Here is a 12,395-nt window from a genome sequence, read left to right on the forward strand (position 1 = left end):
AGAGGAAGCCTGCCTTAGCTGGAGATATGGGGCAGGGGAAAAAATTGCAAGCAAAGAAAGAACGAAAGAAAGAAAGAGAAAAGCAAGCTAGCTTCTGTGGTGGGGGAAGGGAAGCTGTATTTGTTTCTGCTCCATATTGGTGGCTGTTCACTGACTTAGCTATCTTAAGCCTGGTGATGTTAGCTTGGAGGCTATTGAGCTTGGAGGCTAGAGGAGTTGGGCCCTGCTGACTTTCTTAATGTGGTGTCTCTCATTGGTCCGCCAACCTCATCAGTCCTGTACAGCCTACAATGCTGAAGAGCAGTGGCCTTCAACTGGTGATGTGTGTACCGCCAGCAGGAAGCAAAGGTTACCTAGAGGGGATGCAGGGTTTCCATGGCAATGACCAAGAACTTGCTGTCCCCCAGTCTCCATGTCCAGCTGCAAGTATACAGTGCCATCTCCTTTGACACCACCTGCCATGAACGAGCCATCCATGGCCCTGGGGCTTGCTGATGGCAAGCCTTTTAACTACTAAAATAATTACTATGTGCATTTCAGTATGAAAGCCATAGCAATAAAATGTACTCCCAGGCACACTACTGCAGATGTTGGTCTCCTTAAAACTCACCATCAGTGCTAAATATGATAGCAAAATGGTTGTAAACCTAGAAGTGTCCTTCTCGGAAGGAAGTGGGCTGGACATCTTTCATGGTGGGACCCAGGTTCTTTGCAAGAGGGCCTGGTGAGGTGCAAAAGGCTGAGGAACGCCACTTCAGAGGATTCAGAGAGGGAGGGGCCATTGCCTGGCCGTGGACCACCTGCTTTGTGTGGGCAAGGTCTCAGGTACTTTCCCCAGCAGCGCCTGTTTAAAATGATCCGGTAAGAGAGGATGGAAGGAGCACTGCAGGACCAGAATCCCTGGAGAGTAACGGTCAGTCATGGCTGGCAGACAGACCCAGTCCTGGCCTAGGCAGACACAAAGTTTAGCCTGCATTAGATCAGGCTTCCTTTGGCCCCATGGAGAGAATTTCAGTTCTATCATCTCAATTTCAAAAAGCCCCCACTGGAGAGAACATTTCTTCCTTTCTCTGACAGCCTGTTGCATGGAAAGGAAGAGGGAGGGAGACAGATGGACAGACAGATGTGGTGACTCACCCAGCCACTTTGGGATCTGCCCCATCCCACCCACTGGCTGTAGCCCCACTACAATTGCCATGAAACCCCCAACAGATTACCCAAACTGGGGCGTCACCAGAGGGACAAGATGTGTGGTCATTCTTCTTGGCTGTTACTTTTCTCAGACATACAACACCTGAATAGGATTTTAGGCATTGCTAACTTGCTCCATCAATTTCAGTAAGTCTAATCCAAGCATGACTAAAGTTGGATCCAACCCAGAGTGGATGATTCAGCTAATAATATTTATATCCGGTATAGGCAACCTGGTGTGCTCCAGGTGTTTTAGACTACCACTCCCATAATCCCTGACCATGCTGACTGGAGCTGATGGGAATGGCAGCCCAAAACATCTGAACAGCCTGGTTTGCTAACTCCTGAACTACACTGGTTTTCACCTTCGAGGGATTTGTTTTTAAAACAGAACAGAGGCTATGCTGAAGAAAATACATCTGCAAAATCTCCCTTCTCTGGTTTAATCTATGCATTTGCCTGGGCCAGCCTTCTGCAACTGAAAGGCTGTAGATGAGAAACTGCTGCTTGTGAATACGAGATAAGAACAGCTTTTTGATCTGGCCCTGCGTTTCCTCACAAGGAAGAATTGACACTTGAGCCCTCAGCAGTGTGCAGAGACCTTCAAGGCCAACTCCGATCTACACCATAAAGCCTCCTGCAGCATAAATAATTTTGGAAATAACTCTTTGCCATTATCCTCTGCTCCAGAGCAAAGAGGAAATGTGCTATGGCAACCAGATTACATCTCTCTTTGCGTGTCCCTAAAAATACTTATTTTTATTGGATTTTATTTTTAAAAGATGGCTTCATTCAGAAGGTGCCATTGCATACCCTGCTGTCTTCATGCATATCTCCTTAAAAAAAAGCTTTCTAATTATATTTATGTGGAAATGTCAGCATTAATCGCTTTCTTCCTACAGCACATGCCTAGCCTAGCTGTTTCCCATATTTTATACGGGCTTGCAATTCACGTAGTCCCCAGGGAATATTTGACATCTGCTCCGAGCTTGACCCTGCCATATGCCACAAAAGGCCAAAAAAGGATAGGTACAAAAAACACCTCAAGAAAAAGTGTGTGTGTGTAATTTATGCCTCCTTTCAAAACTACCATCTTCCCAAGGCATCTTAAACAATTTCAACGTATCTAACTCAAATTTGTGAATCAGTTAAATACAGGCAGAGCAAAGATGCTTTGAGAAGTGCATTCTCTCCAAACCTCCCCAAGCATTTAGGATCAGCCTCAGAGGCCCTGCCCTGGTACCATTAAGACAGCGGTGGGTTTGAGAGTTCGACCTTTTCCGTGATCATGCCATCTTTTATTGCCTCTTAGTTGACAGGTTTGTTTGAGGAGGCAGTGCGTGTTTAAACAATGATCTACGCATTGCTATTTGCTTTTATTGGGCAATGCGCTACAATGCCTCATTCTTTTTCAAGTCTTGCTTTGTTAAGGTTGATAGTTTGCATGAGATTGTTTGCTGCCACACAACTTTGTACCTACTGGACAAGAGTTTGAATTTCAGCCATGAGTACTGTGACCTAGAGGGGTTGCAAGCTGCTTTGGTGCATTTAGAGGCTGACATGTTGTGATAACAGCTTTCCACAGGTACTCATAAACTCCATGCGTCTGGCCACACTTCTCCTGTCCCAGTTGGGTGTCAGCTTGTTGTGAGAAGGGTCATTTCTGCTACTGATTCTAGTGTTTCATGGCACAATCACAAACTCTCTTTTGTTACAGACAGATTGTGGGTTCCATCCTGATGTAGCGTGACCACAGGGCAGACCCTCTGGATCAGGCTGATGCAAAGACGCAGCAGAGTTATGAAGACGGAAGTGCTAAAATGATAAGAAGTTCCCCTGTTTTAAGCCACCCTTGCCCAAAGTTGCTGGTATTTATGCAAGCTGGTGCTCCTTTGCTTTAATACCCACTTCATCAGCAGATGTTGGCACATGAAACACTCCAGCTGCTAGTATCTGCAGAAGAGCAGGTCAGACTGCTTTTTCCGGTCAGATGGCAACTCATTCCTCGGCAGTCATAATGACAGGCATTGGATTCCTTTGATAATAATACCTTAACCAAAACATTAATTAAAGTTCATATGTAGGACACTGGGTTGTGCTTCGTTTCAGGCTTGCTGTGCTAGAGAGCATGGGATGTTACCTGAATCAGGAAGTGCTCTTTTGCTGACCCCTTCAGTGGTCCACACTTGGTGAGTCATCCATCCCGTATTAATGAGGCTGCATGTGATGAAGCATGAGTGCCTCCTTCCTAACTTAGTCTTGTCTCTCGGTTTTCAGAGGAATCAGAAAAACCACTTAGCAGAAAATGTTCCACGTAGCTTTGATGACTTTAACACTTCTGGCTTTATCCTGGCTTTTCTTAAGGGTTGCCTCCTTCTCTCAGTGCTTTGGCCTGGCTCCGTTTGGATTTCCCGCAAGGTTGTCTGGGGATTGTTTTTGTTTTGTCTCAGCATGTTAGTGGGTATCATGAAATTGCAACAAGTTGGGTCTATGGTCTACGCTGTGGACCCAAACATGCCCCCGAATGAAATTTAAAATTTTTGATATCGCAGACTGCTGGTCCTTTCCACCTCTACAGGGCTGTTGCTCACCTGAAATTATCATGATGAACTGTTATATTTTGATGTTGTTTTGTTGGTTTTTATGTGTCTATCCCACCTCTCCTCCAGAGAGCATGATCTTCCTCCTTTGCTTTTTAACCTAGGTTTTATCATTATTTTCTCTTGATCTGACTTTTAAGCAACTTTGTTAAGATTGTATCCTGAAAAGCGGAACATTCCTACTTCTAAAAACAACACCCCCCACCACACACACACACACACACACAGCTGGCAGACCCAACCATGTTCTTTGAGTGCCGTCCAGGCTGCATCCACACAATCAGCAGCATCCAGGTTGTGTCTGCAGCAGTGCCACAGAGGGTGGCCATTTATAAATCTTGCCCCCAAAAGAGACGGGGGACAACAACAATGTGCATAAAAGTACTGAGGGGTGATTTACAAGTGGAGATACAAATTTAGGAATGATTATTATAATTTAAATAGAAGCACCTTACTTCACACACTTTTTTGTGGAAGTCTCTGACGAGGTGACCTATGTGCCTTGTCCAGTCTGCTGGCCAGGTGCCACTAATGAGTGACTTCAAGGCCTTCTTGCTTTCCTTTCAGATGGTTCTTTGTCTTTAAACTGGACTTGAACTGGGCAGCCCTTCAAAGAGAGGACTGCCCTCTGCAAAAGAGGACCCTTAGCCACCCTACCTTGACATTTTAACAAAAGCTGTAGAAATAATTATCTAAAATTGGAGGCGTGCAAAGTGGCTTAATCCACATCCTATCTACCAGCTGAAGAATTCAATCAGGGAGGTGTTCAATTTAATTTTAATTTGTTAAGGTACAAGAAGGGTGACAAATGTGTCCAGAATAACCTTGAACTGAACAGTAATATCCTATTCCAACAGGTACTTTAAAAATTGGAGAGAGAGAGAGAGAGAGAGAGAGAGAGAGAGAGAGAGAGAGAGAGAAGCAGCTTAGCGTGCATGAAAATAAAGCTCTGGGTTTGTGACTCTTCCAGAAGATACAACTTCCTTCTAGCAGGAGAGTTCCTCATCCCTCAGCCTTCAGCTGGAGCAGAAGTGAGTCAGGCTGAGAACTAATTTGACACTGACTCACCCCAGACTTCCTACAGTGACTTTGCTCCAGGGCACTCTCTCCCATGAGGCCCCTGGCTGGGACCTCTTGCCTTGTACATCTCAGTGATGGCGGGGTCACCAGCTTTCCACTCTGCAGGTCGCAGGGATACTGCATGGCTGTGCAAGCTGAGCAGAGTCTGCTACTAGCAGGACTCCTTGCTGAGGCTCAGGAGATTCCCAGGGGCAGCCATTGCTTGGGTGCAGGATGGCCTCTCCGAAGGCACCCTCCTGGCCAGTTTCCAGTGTGAGATCAGATTTCACGGCCAGCCCATTCAGCTTCTGTACGTGGAGGCAGCTGCCATCTTCACCTCGGTCAGCGGCCTGTCTTGGGCCAGTCCTGGGGTGACCCAGTCATTTGAGCAGGTAGAAATGAGCCCCTGGGGAGATTCCACGCAAGGCAGTTTCACGTGCAGGATTGTATGAATCCAGAAGGCCCAGAGGCCATTCTTGTCCCACCAGACTACAGTCAAGTGGCCAACCCAGAAAAGGATTTAAAAAATAATAATATGGGGTAGGGGGAATGGCATCTGTAACACTATGAAAATGGCAAAAGACTTCACTTCTTTGCTGTAGGTAGCAGCTCAGGAACCCCAAAAGAGACACATTTAGATTGCAAAGAAATGGAACCTTTTTGGCAATTCATGCTGTTTACAGACACCATTTTCACACACCTCTGGAAAAAAGAAAACTTTCTACCTTTTTTTTCCAGGAACAGCAGGTACTGCATGTGGTTGTGTGTTGCCCAACTTCGCCCAAGGGTGTTCAGACACCACTAAAAAATCCCCAAATGAACTGTACCAGGATAAAACTTTGGACTTGTCACCACTGCCTTCCTTCCTCATTCCTCTGATCTTTTATAGTTCCTTCTCACGGCCAGCACTTCCCTTTCCCCTCACCTCCTCTCGCCTTCATCCCTCAGCTTGCCATTTCAACGGTATGTGTGTGTGTGTTAAGCTGCACCCAACGGCTCACCTCACTTCAGATTTTTCCCCAAATGCAGTTGCCCCAGCCCAGTCAACACTGGGGAGCTCCATGTTGGATGGGCATGTCATGAGCGGAGCCGGCTGGTGCCGGAGGTCAGACTAGATGGCCCGGGAGATCCCTTTTGACTCGCTCTGTTTCTCGCTATGTTGCTGGTGGGCTTCCTGGAACAATAACAAGCACCATTGATCCATAGCTTGGAAGTACAAAGTGGCACTTGCTTGACATGCAGAAGGTTCTAGATTCAATCCCTCCCATCTCCAAGTAGGGCTAGGAAAGCTATCTTCCTGGAGTTGTGAAGAAACACTACCGGGTGAGACTGAGTTTCCACTCTGTCTTCTGAATCCCCACCAGCTTTTTCCCCTTTGATCTGTCAGAGTTATTCTTTGACAAGGGTAGACACTCAGAGATGTATCCAAGTGAATGCGTCAGAGTTCATCAAAGGCACAAACTTGCTATTTAGTGTATCTGTGGAGCGTGTCAGTTGATTTCTCTGTTACTCTGAAAATTGAGGAAGTCAGATGCCTATGAGAGTTTCAGCTTGTGTGCAACCCATTCCATAGCACAGCTGACCTCCAGCTAAATCAGCAGGCCTCTGTCACCACTAAGCATCCGGTTTAAAACCAGAACAAGGTTCTAGAAAATCTTAACTTGACCACTGAAAGAAAGATAGATGTTCCTTGCTGAATTTAAGCCTCTCTTAAGCAATACAAAACTGACACAGGAAGTATACATAAGGTGCAATTATCCCCTCCACCCCCCACCAAACACACACACACACACACACACACACACACACACCTCTCCAAGTGCACTTTCTGGGAAAAATTTTGATCCTGGTGAAGATATTGTTTTCCCAATTGTAGCTGGTACATAAGGACATACTTTCAGAAACACAGGGTGTTTCTTTGGTCCTATTTTGCCGCTGTGTTGGACAAATCATCTCAAACACTCTGTGTTTAGTGAAATGGGGAGAGATCACATTAAAAACTTGTGTGACTGTTTGTTTCCTCTTAAAGCTGTGATCCCAGCTGTAGGTTCTTGGAAAAGCCCGGCAGCCATTCTGTAGCACAGACACTTCTGTGTCACCAAAAAAGAAGAAAGAATTCAGATTCACATGAACTGTGCATATGCTTGTTCCTGGGTATACATTCAAACTTGGGAAGGCATGCTGTAATTTACACAGAAGTACTGTGTGTCTCTCTTGGTGACTTGGCCAGTCACTTGACTCTCAGCCTAACCATCTCACAAGGGACTGCAAGCCAACTTGGGTTCCTTACAGGAAGAATGGAGGCAGCACAATCAATCCCACTGCCTTACCCAGAGAAGTACCTTGAGTCCTTCTAGTTCTGTATGCTCAACACTGACTGGCAGCAGCTTTCCAGGGATTCAAACAGGAATTCTTCAGCCTCTGAAGATGCTAGGAAGCACACCCTGTGTGCATACAAGATGCTCTGCCAATGAGGTGTTGCTCCTCATTCTTACCACAAAAGGTTTTTCAAGGAGTGAAGGAGAGATTTGAGTCCAGGAGGCTGTTTCCATGCATGTCAAAACTGGGAGGAAAAACTGGTCTGGGATGTATCTTATTTGTCTTTGAACGTGGTGCGAGAAGCTTCTTTCTTTCAGACCATCATGACAGCCATTCCCCTTCCTGGCTGTCACCATTGTTCCAGATGGTGCATTTTTAAATGCATTTGCAGCCATCAACTTCTGCTTCTCTCTATTTTTGCAGAAGCTTCATCTTCTTTTGCATCACAGCCGTAGATTTTAAGTGAGGGCCCATCTATGCCTGAGATGGGAGGGAGCCCAGGGAGCTGTGTGGGAAATGGGGTGGGTTAAAAATCCAATAAATGAATAAATTTCTTGATGGATTGTTTTTAAGGAGAAGACTTCCCTAAAAAGTAGCATGAGCATGTGCGAAACGCATCCATCTTTCCGGCACACTCACCAGAGAGCTGGATTGGCCGCTGCTCCCCACTGAGTGACCACATGGAGACCATGTGGCTTGCACTAAATCGGTACTTCTGAGACCTGGAAGTGGAACAGCCCCCAGTTATGCTAATTGGCTGCACATTGCCCTCTGCCTCTGCAGTGCTCTGTCCTTGCAGCTTTGCAAGCAGCACTCTCGTCTGAGCCGAAATCCCGGCAGCGTGCGTCCTTAAAATGCCCCCTCTCCTCCGTCAGGGCCGATCTCACGCACCAGCCGCATTCTCCTTTAGAAAGAGAGGCGCACAGACTAGCCCGCACGGTTTGTGTGCACCCTCTCTGCATGTGCGTGTGCTTTACCGAGAGTGCTGCACTTCCCGCCCTTGCTTTGATTTAAGGAGCCGGGGAAGCGGCAGATTACGACTGGAGCACATGTGTCAAGGAGACGCACAGGCTGCCGCCCTCGGCTTGTGAGGGGTTATGTAAGAGAGCATCTAGCAGAGTTAGGGCAGACATTGTGCCCCCCCCCCAACACACACGCACGCACGCACACCCCTCTTTCACTCTTTTCTCTTCTTCCTCCAGCCTTCTTGCTGCTGGAGCATCTTGGGAAAAGCAGAGAGCATCCACAGATACTGTTCGTTCGCAGTCGTAACTGTTTCCTTCCCCGACTCGTTTTGGGGCTGCGTCTTTCCCTGCTGTCGCCCTTGCATGCTTTATGTCACTGGCTTGTTTTTTTCCTTTCCTCTTCTATTGAAATGTGGAAGCGACCGACGAAAGGTGGACGTGTATATTAGAAGGTTCTGCTTCACTGTTACCTAACCAAGAGAGGAGGCAGCTCCATGGTGCATACAGAGCTTCTGAGGAGGTCTTTCACCCAGGCGCAGCCCACACTAGCTTTCCTCAACCGATGCCACCTGGGGTTGTGGACTGCGATTTCTGTCAGCCCCAGCCAAGATGCTTAACAGTTGTGCATGATGGGGGTTGTACATAGAGATAAATTTCCAAATGAACAAGGACCAGGTTCCAACCAAGAACCACATCTCATGTTCAGAAAATACTGCATCTAGGTGGTTGTTGATGGTGTTGTTGTTTTTCTTGCCTGCTAATGCCTCATTTCCTGTTACAATAACTTCCTTTCCAGTAAATAGAACCTCCGTTTACTTAGCGACTCACAGCTCTGCGTTGAACGCAACGCGCCTGCTTTGCAGTTGCTGAGTGGTCCATGCAGTGCAATTTAGTGGGAAGTGAAACCTCTCTGTATCCATGAATGTTATCCAGTGTGAAGGAAAGGGTAGGCACCTTTGGGAAGTGCTGGGACGATTCTGGCACCCCGGATTTCCTCTTTTGATGAGTTTTCAGCAGGAAAAATGATCTGGAAAATAAAGAGCCCTGTCCAAGTCAGATCTAGCTTGAAAAGAGCTGGATCCCCCTGCCCCCACTTTTTTTTACTGTTTTTCAAGGTGGGAAGGTGGAGGTGCACCACTGCTGCAAGGATATTGCCTACCCAGGTATTAAAGGCGTACGTTCAACACTGGAACAGCGCTACTGTGCTTTTGCCCTGCTCGCAGGCGTTGCACATATGCATCTGGTTGGCCACTGTGAGGAGAGAATGCCCGCCTCACAGCCAGTAACTCCCTTTCCACATTCTTGCACAATGTCTGACATTTGCATGAGGGTCAAACGGTGCTGAAATGAATGGAAGATCACAGTGCAAGCAGGTGTGGGTGGGTGTGCTTTGCCCTTTTCTCCAAGGAGATCAAAACACGCAGGCGCTTTTCTGCTGGCTGCCAGTTGGGTCCAAGCCCACGTTGCTGCAGAAGAGGACGTGTACCTCGCAGTTTTGGCTCCTGAGATGTCACACAATGAGACAGTCGTTTCTATATGCTTTTGAGCATCCAATAGCAAGATACTTCTCTGGTGTACACTGGGTGTGCCAAGAGACTTGCCCAGATGAGCACTGATCTGTCTGATTGCAACTACCAGCTTTGCTACCTGTCTCTACCTCTTGAATGAGGATGGAAGGAAGAGTTTTAAGTAGAATTGGGAAAGGAAGCAGAAATCTGAATTGCTTACAGTCTTCGAAGAGGGATGCTTTGAACTGAGGGAAGTTCTGAGTCCAGGGGTATTTTAATTCCAGGCAACGTGTGAGGGTGACTGCAGATGAGGATGGATGGGTTAATTGCAACCCTCCATCTTTTCCTGCTTGGCAATTCCACCTAGGAAGGAAAAAAAAAATTGGGGGATGGGGGAAAGGGCTATCAGAGATTATGTGGCTGATAAATTAGTTGCCTGTCTTGGCTGCCTGTGAAGTTTAAGCATATCCCAGTCATTCTTTCTAAATTTGCTTTCACTGACAGAAAGGAGTAGATGGCAATTTTATGTAGACACATGTCTTATGAGACTGAACCTGAGTGGGAGACTAATGCTCTTTAAAGAGATGTTCCCCCCCCCCCCGACTTGGCTTGCATAGTTGTGAATGACACAGACGCTGGCAACGTGCCCCATGTCACCAGTTCTCTGTCCCTCGAGGAAACAGGACCTGTAAAAGGCTGACCGCTGCAAGTTCTTCCTGCCCCAGGAAATGTTAAGTGCTGTTTCCCAAGTAAAAATCTATTTCTCAATGGAATACACCAGCAATCATTCAAATAGTGCAGGCAGCCCTTTCCTGCTTTGGTGTGTGCTGCAAGACACTGGGAGACAGGGAGACCTCTGAAAGTGGTACAGGAAAGAAGCCAGCCCCAGTAGGTTGCTTCCGGTGATGCAATGCATTTCTTTCCTATATTAAATCCAGGCAGGGCCTTGGTGGAAATGAATTTTTAATGCAAATAGCTGCTCGCTGCCACACATAACCTGAGAAAGGGAGTCATTTGCCGGAAAGTGTTTGGGTTTCGGGTTGCAAGTTAGAGGATAGGAGGATGGTGCTTTGGTTAATGAGGGGAAGGGGTTCTGAAAGTCCCGGTCCAATGTTAGAGAGCCTGGAACTCATGCAGAATTTTTCAGCCTCCCGCACCAGAACCTCATAGGGGACTTGAGTGACGTGTTGTTGGAGGGTTTGCCCATGACTCTGGAAGAGATTTTGAATGGTAGGCGGGACACAGGAATCGTGTGATGATTGTTATTTCACCAAAACACCATCCCTGGAGAGGTTAAGAGAGGGTCCATATTAGCTGCACTTGGGAGGTGAGGCCAGGTGTGTCTCTGCAGTGAGGCCAATGCTGCTCCTCTCATGGACTTCTCTCCAGGCTACGTGTGATGTGTGAGACTCCCCACATTTAAAAAGTGCTAAATAGAAGCCCAGGCGGGTGGGGGGGCGGTATGGTTAGTCCAGGGCTGTAATGTCGGGAGAAGAGGGGCTTGACTCAGCCCCAGATGCTGCGTTCTTGATCGGAATCCCCCTTCGAATTCGCAGCGGTTTGTTTCTGTTGTGTATTTATTTTGTCTCCTTCCTCCAACTAGGTGAATGGGGTTCCAAGTGATCTGTTTGACAGGGCAAAACATGCCTGCCTTGTTAGGGGCCATTAGCAGCTGTGGCGAGCAGGAAAATAATGTAGATCCATGATTCACTCTCCTTCTAACACTGCAGCCTTCATTTGGATCCTCTCCCTTCCCAGGACTCCTATTACCATGTTTCTGTTTTTGTTAAAGAAACAGGCAAACCTGTGAGCTGCCATGGACAGGCAGCCTGCACCATGGGAAGGGCAGTATGATCCAATGATTAGCGCAGGGGAGGTGAACCTTCTTCAGTTTGTCAGCTTTCAACTTCTCCAGCACAATCTTGGAGAAGTTCTCAGGGCACATCCTAGTGGTGGGCGGATCCGAAGGCAGAAGGATCAAGGCTGAATGCAAGAGGATGGGGCCAAAAACAGCAAAATATTTCAAGTAGAAGCCTCGAGAGAAGGCAAAGCCTCCTTTAGAAGGCAGCGGGGAAAGCCGGGAAAGCACTGAACAGCCAGGATCTCCCCAGGGAAAAGGGGGCAAGGGGATGAGCAGGAACCTGAGGCACGATTCAGTCCCAGGCAGGCCAGATTTGGCTGGTGGCTGGTGGCTCTGGGCTAGAGAGTTCAAGCAGGGTAAGGAGTCCTAGGTTTGATTTCCCGCTTGGTCAAAGCAGGCTCGGGCCAATCACTCTCCAGTGGCACAAAACTCCTCACGGGATCTTCCTGAGGCTAACAAACAGGCAGGGAGGGCATCGTGCACCTCTGAGGAGCTCCTTTCCTGGGACAGAAATAACTCACAGCCCATTTTGCCGGGACAGAAGCCCCAGAAGGAGCAAAGAGCCGTGATCACGAATCGATAAGACGGTTCTGAGACAGGCTTAGCTGTCAACACAAGTAAAACAAAGGCAGATTGTTTCGAAAAAGGCAGCGGCTGGAAAATAAGAACTGGCTACTTAATTGCTCTCAGACTTCTTTCCCCACCCTCTCCTGAGAGTTTCAAGAGGGGGCCATCCAACAAGCCAGACTCTTTACTACCATGAAATTGCAGCTGCAGTGTTAATGCATAAGCCATTTGTCATGGAGCGAAGCTGGATTCTCCGGAGGACTAGTGGGGGTGAAGCAGGGAGTGAGAAATAGATTGGACCCGTCTCTTCTGGACTGGTGCATTC

General features: G+C 47.5%; 1 protein-coding gene across 1 annotated transcript in view; it reads left to right on the forward strand.

Moving 5' to 3' along the window:
* Nucleotides 1-12,395, forward strand: part of UBASH3B (ubiquitin associated and SH3 domain containing B) — a 63,969-nt gene that overhangs the window by 27,503 nt on the left and 24,071 nt on the right. The window lies entirely within an intron of this gene.

The sequence above is a fragment of the Varanus komodoensis genome, unplaced genomic scaffold (genome assembly GCF_004798865.1).
Source record: "Varanus komodoensis strain SLA01 unplaced genomic scaffold, ASM479886v1 scaffold35, whole genome shotgun sequence".
NCBI classification, from domain to species: domain Eukaryota; kingdom Metazoa; phylum Chordata; class Lepidosauria; order Squamata; family Varanidae; genus Varanus; species Varanus komodoensis.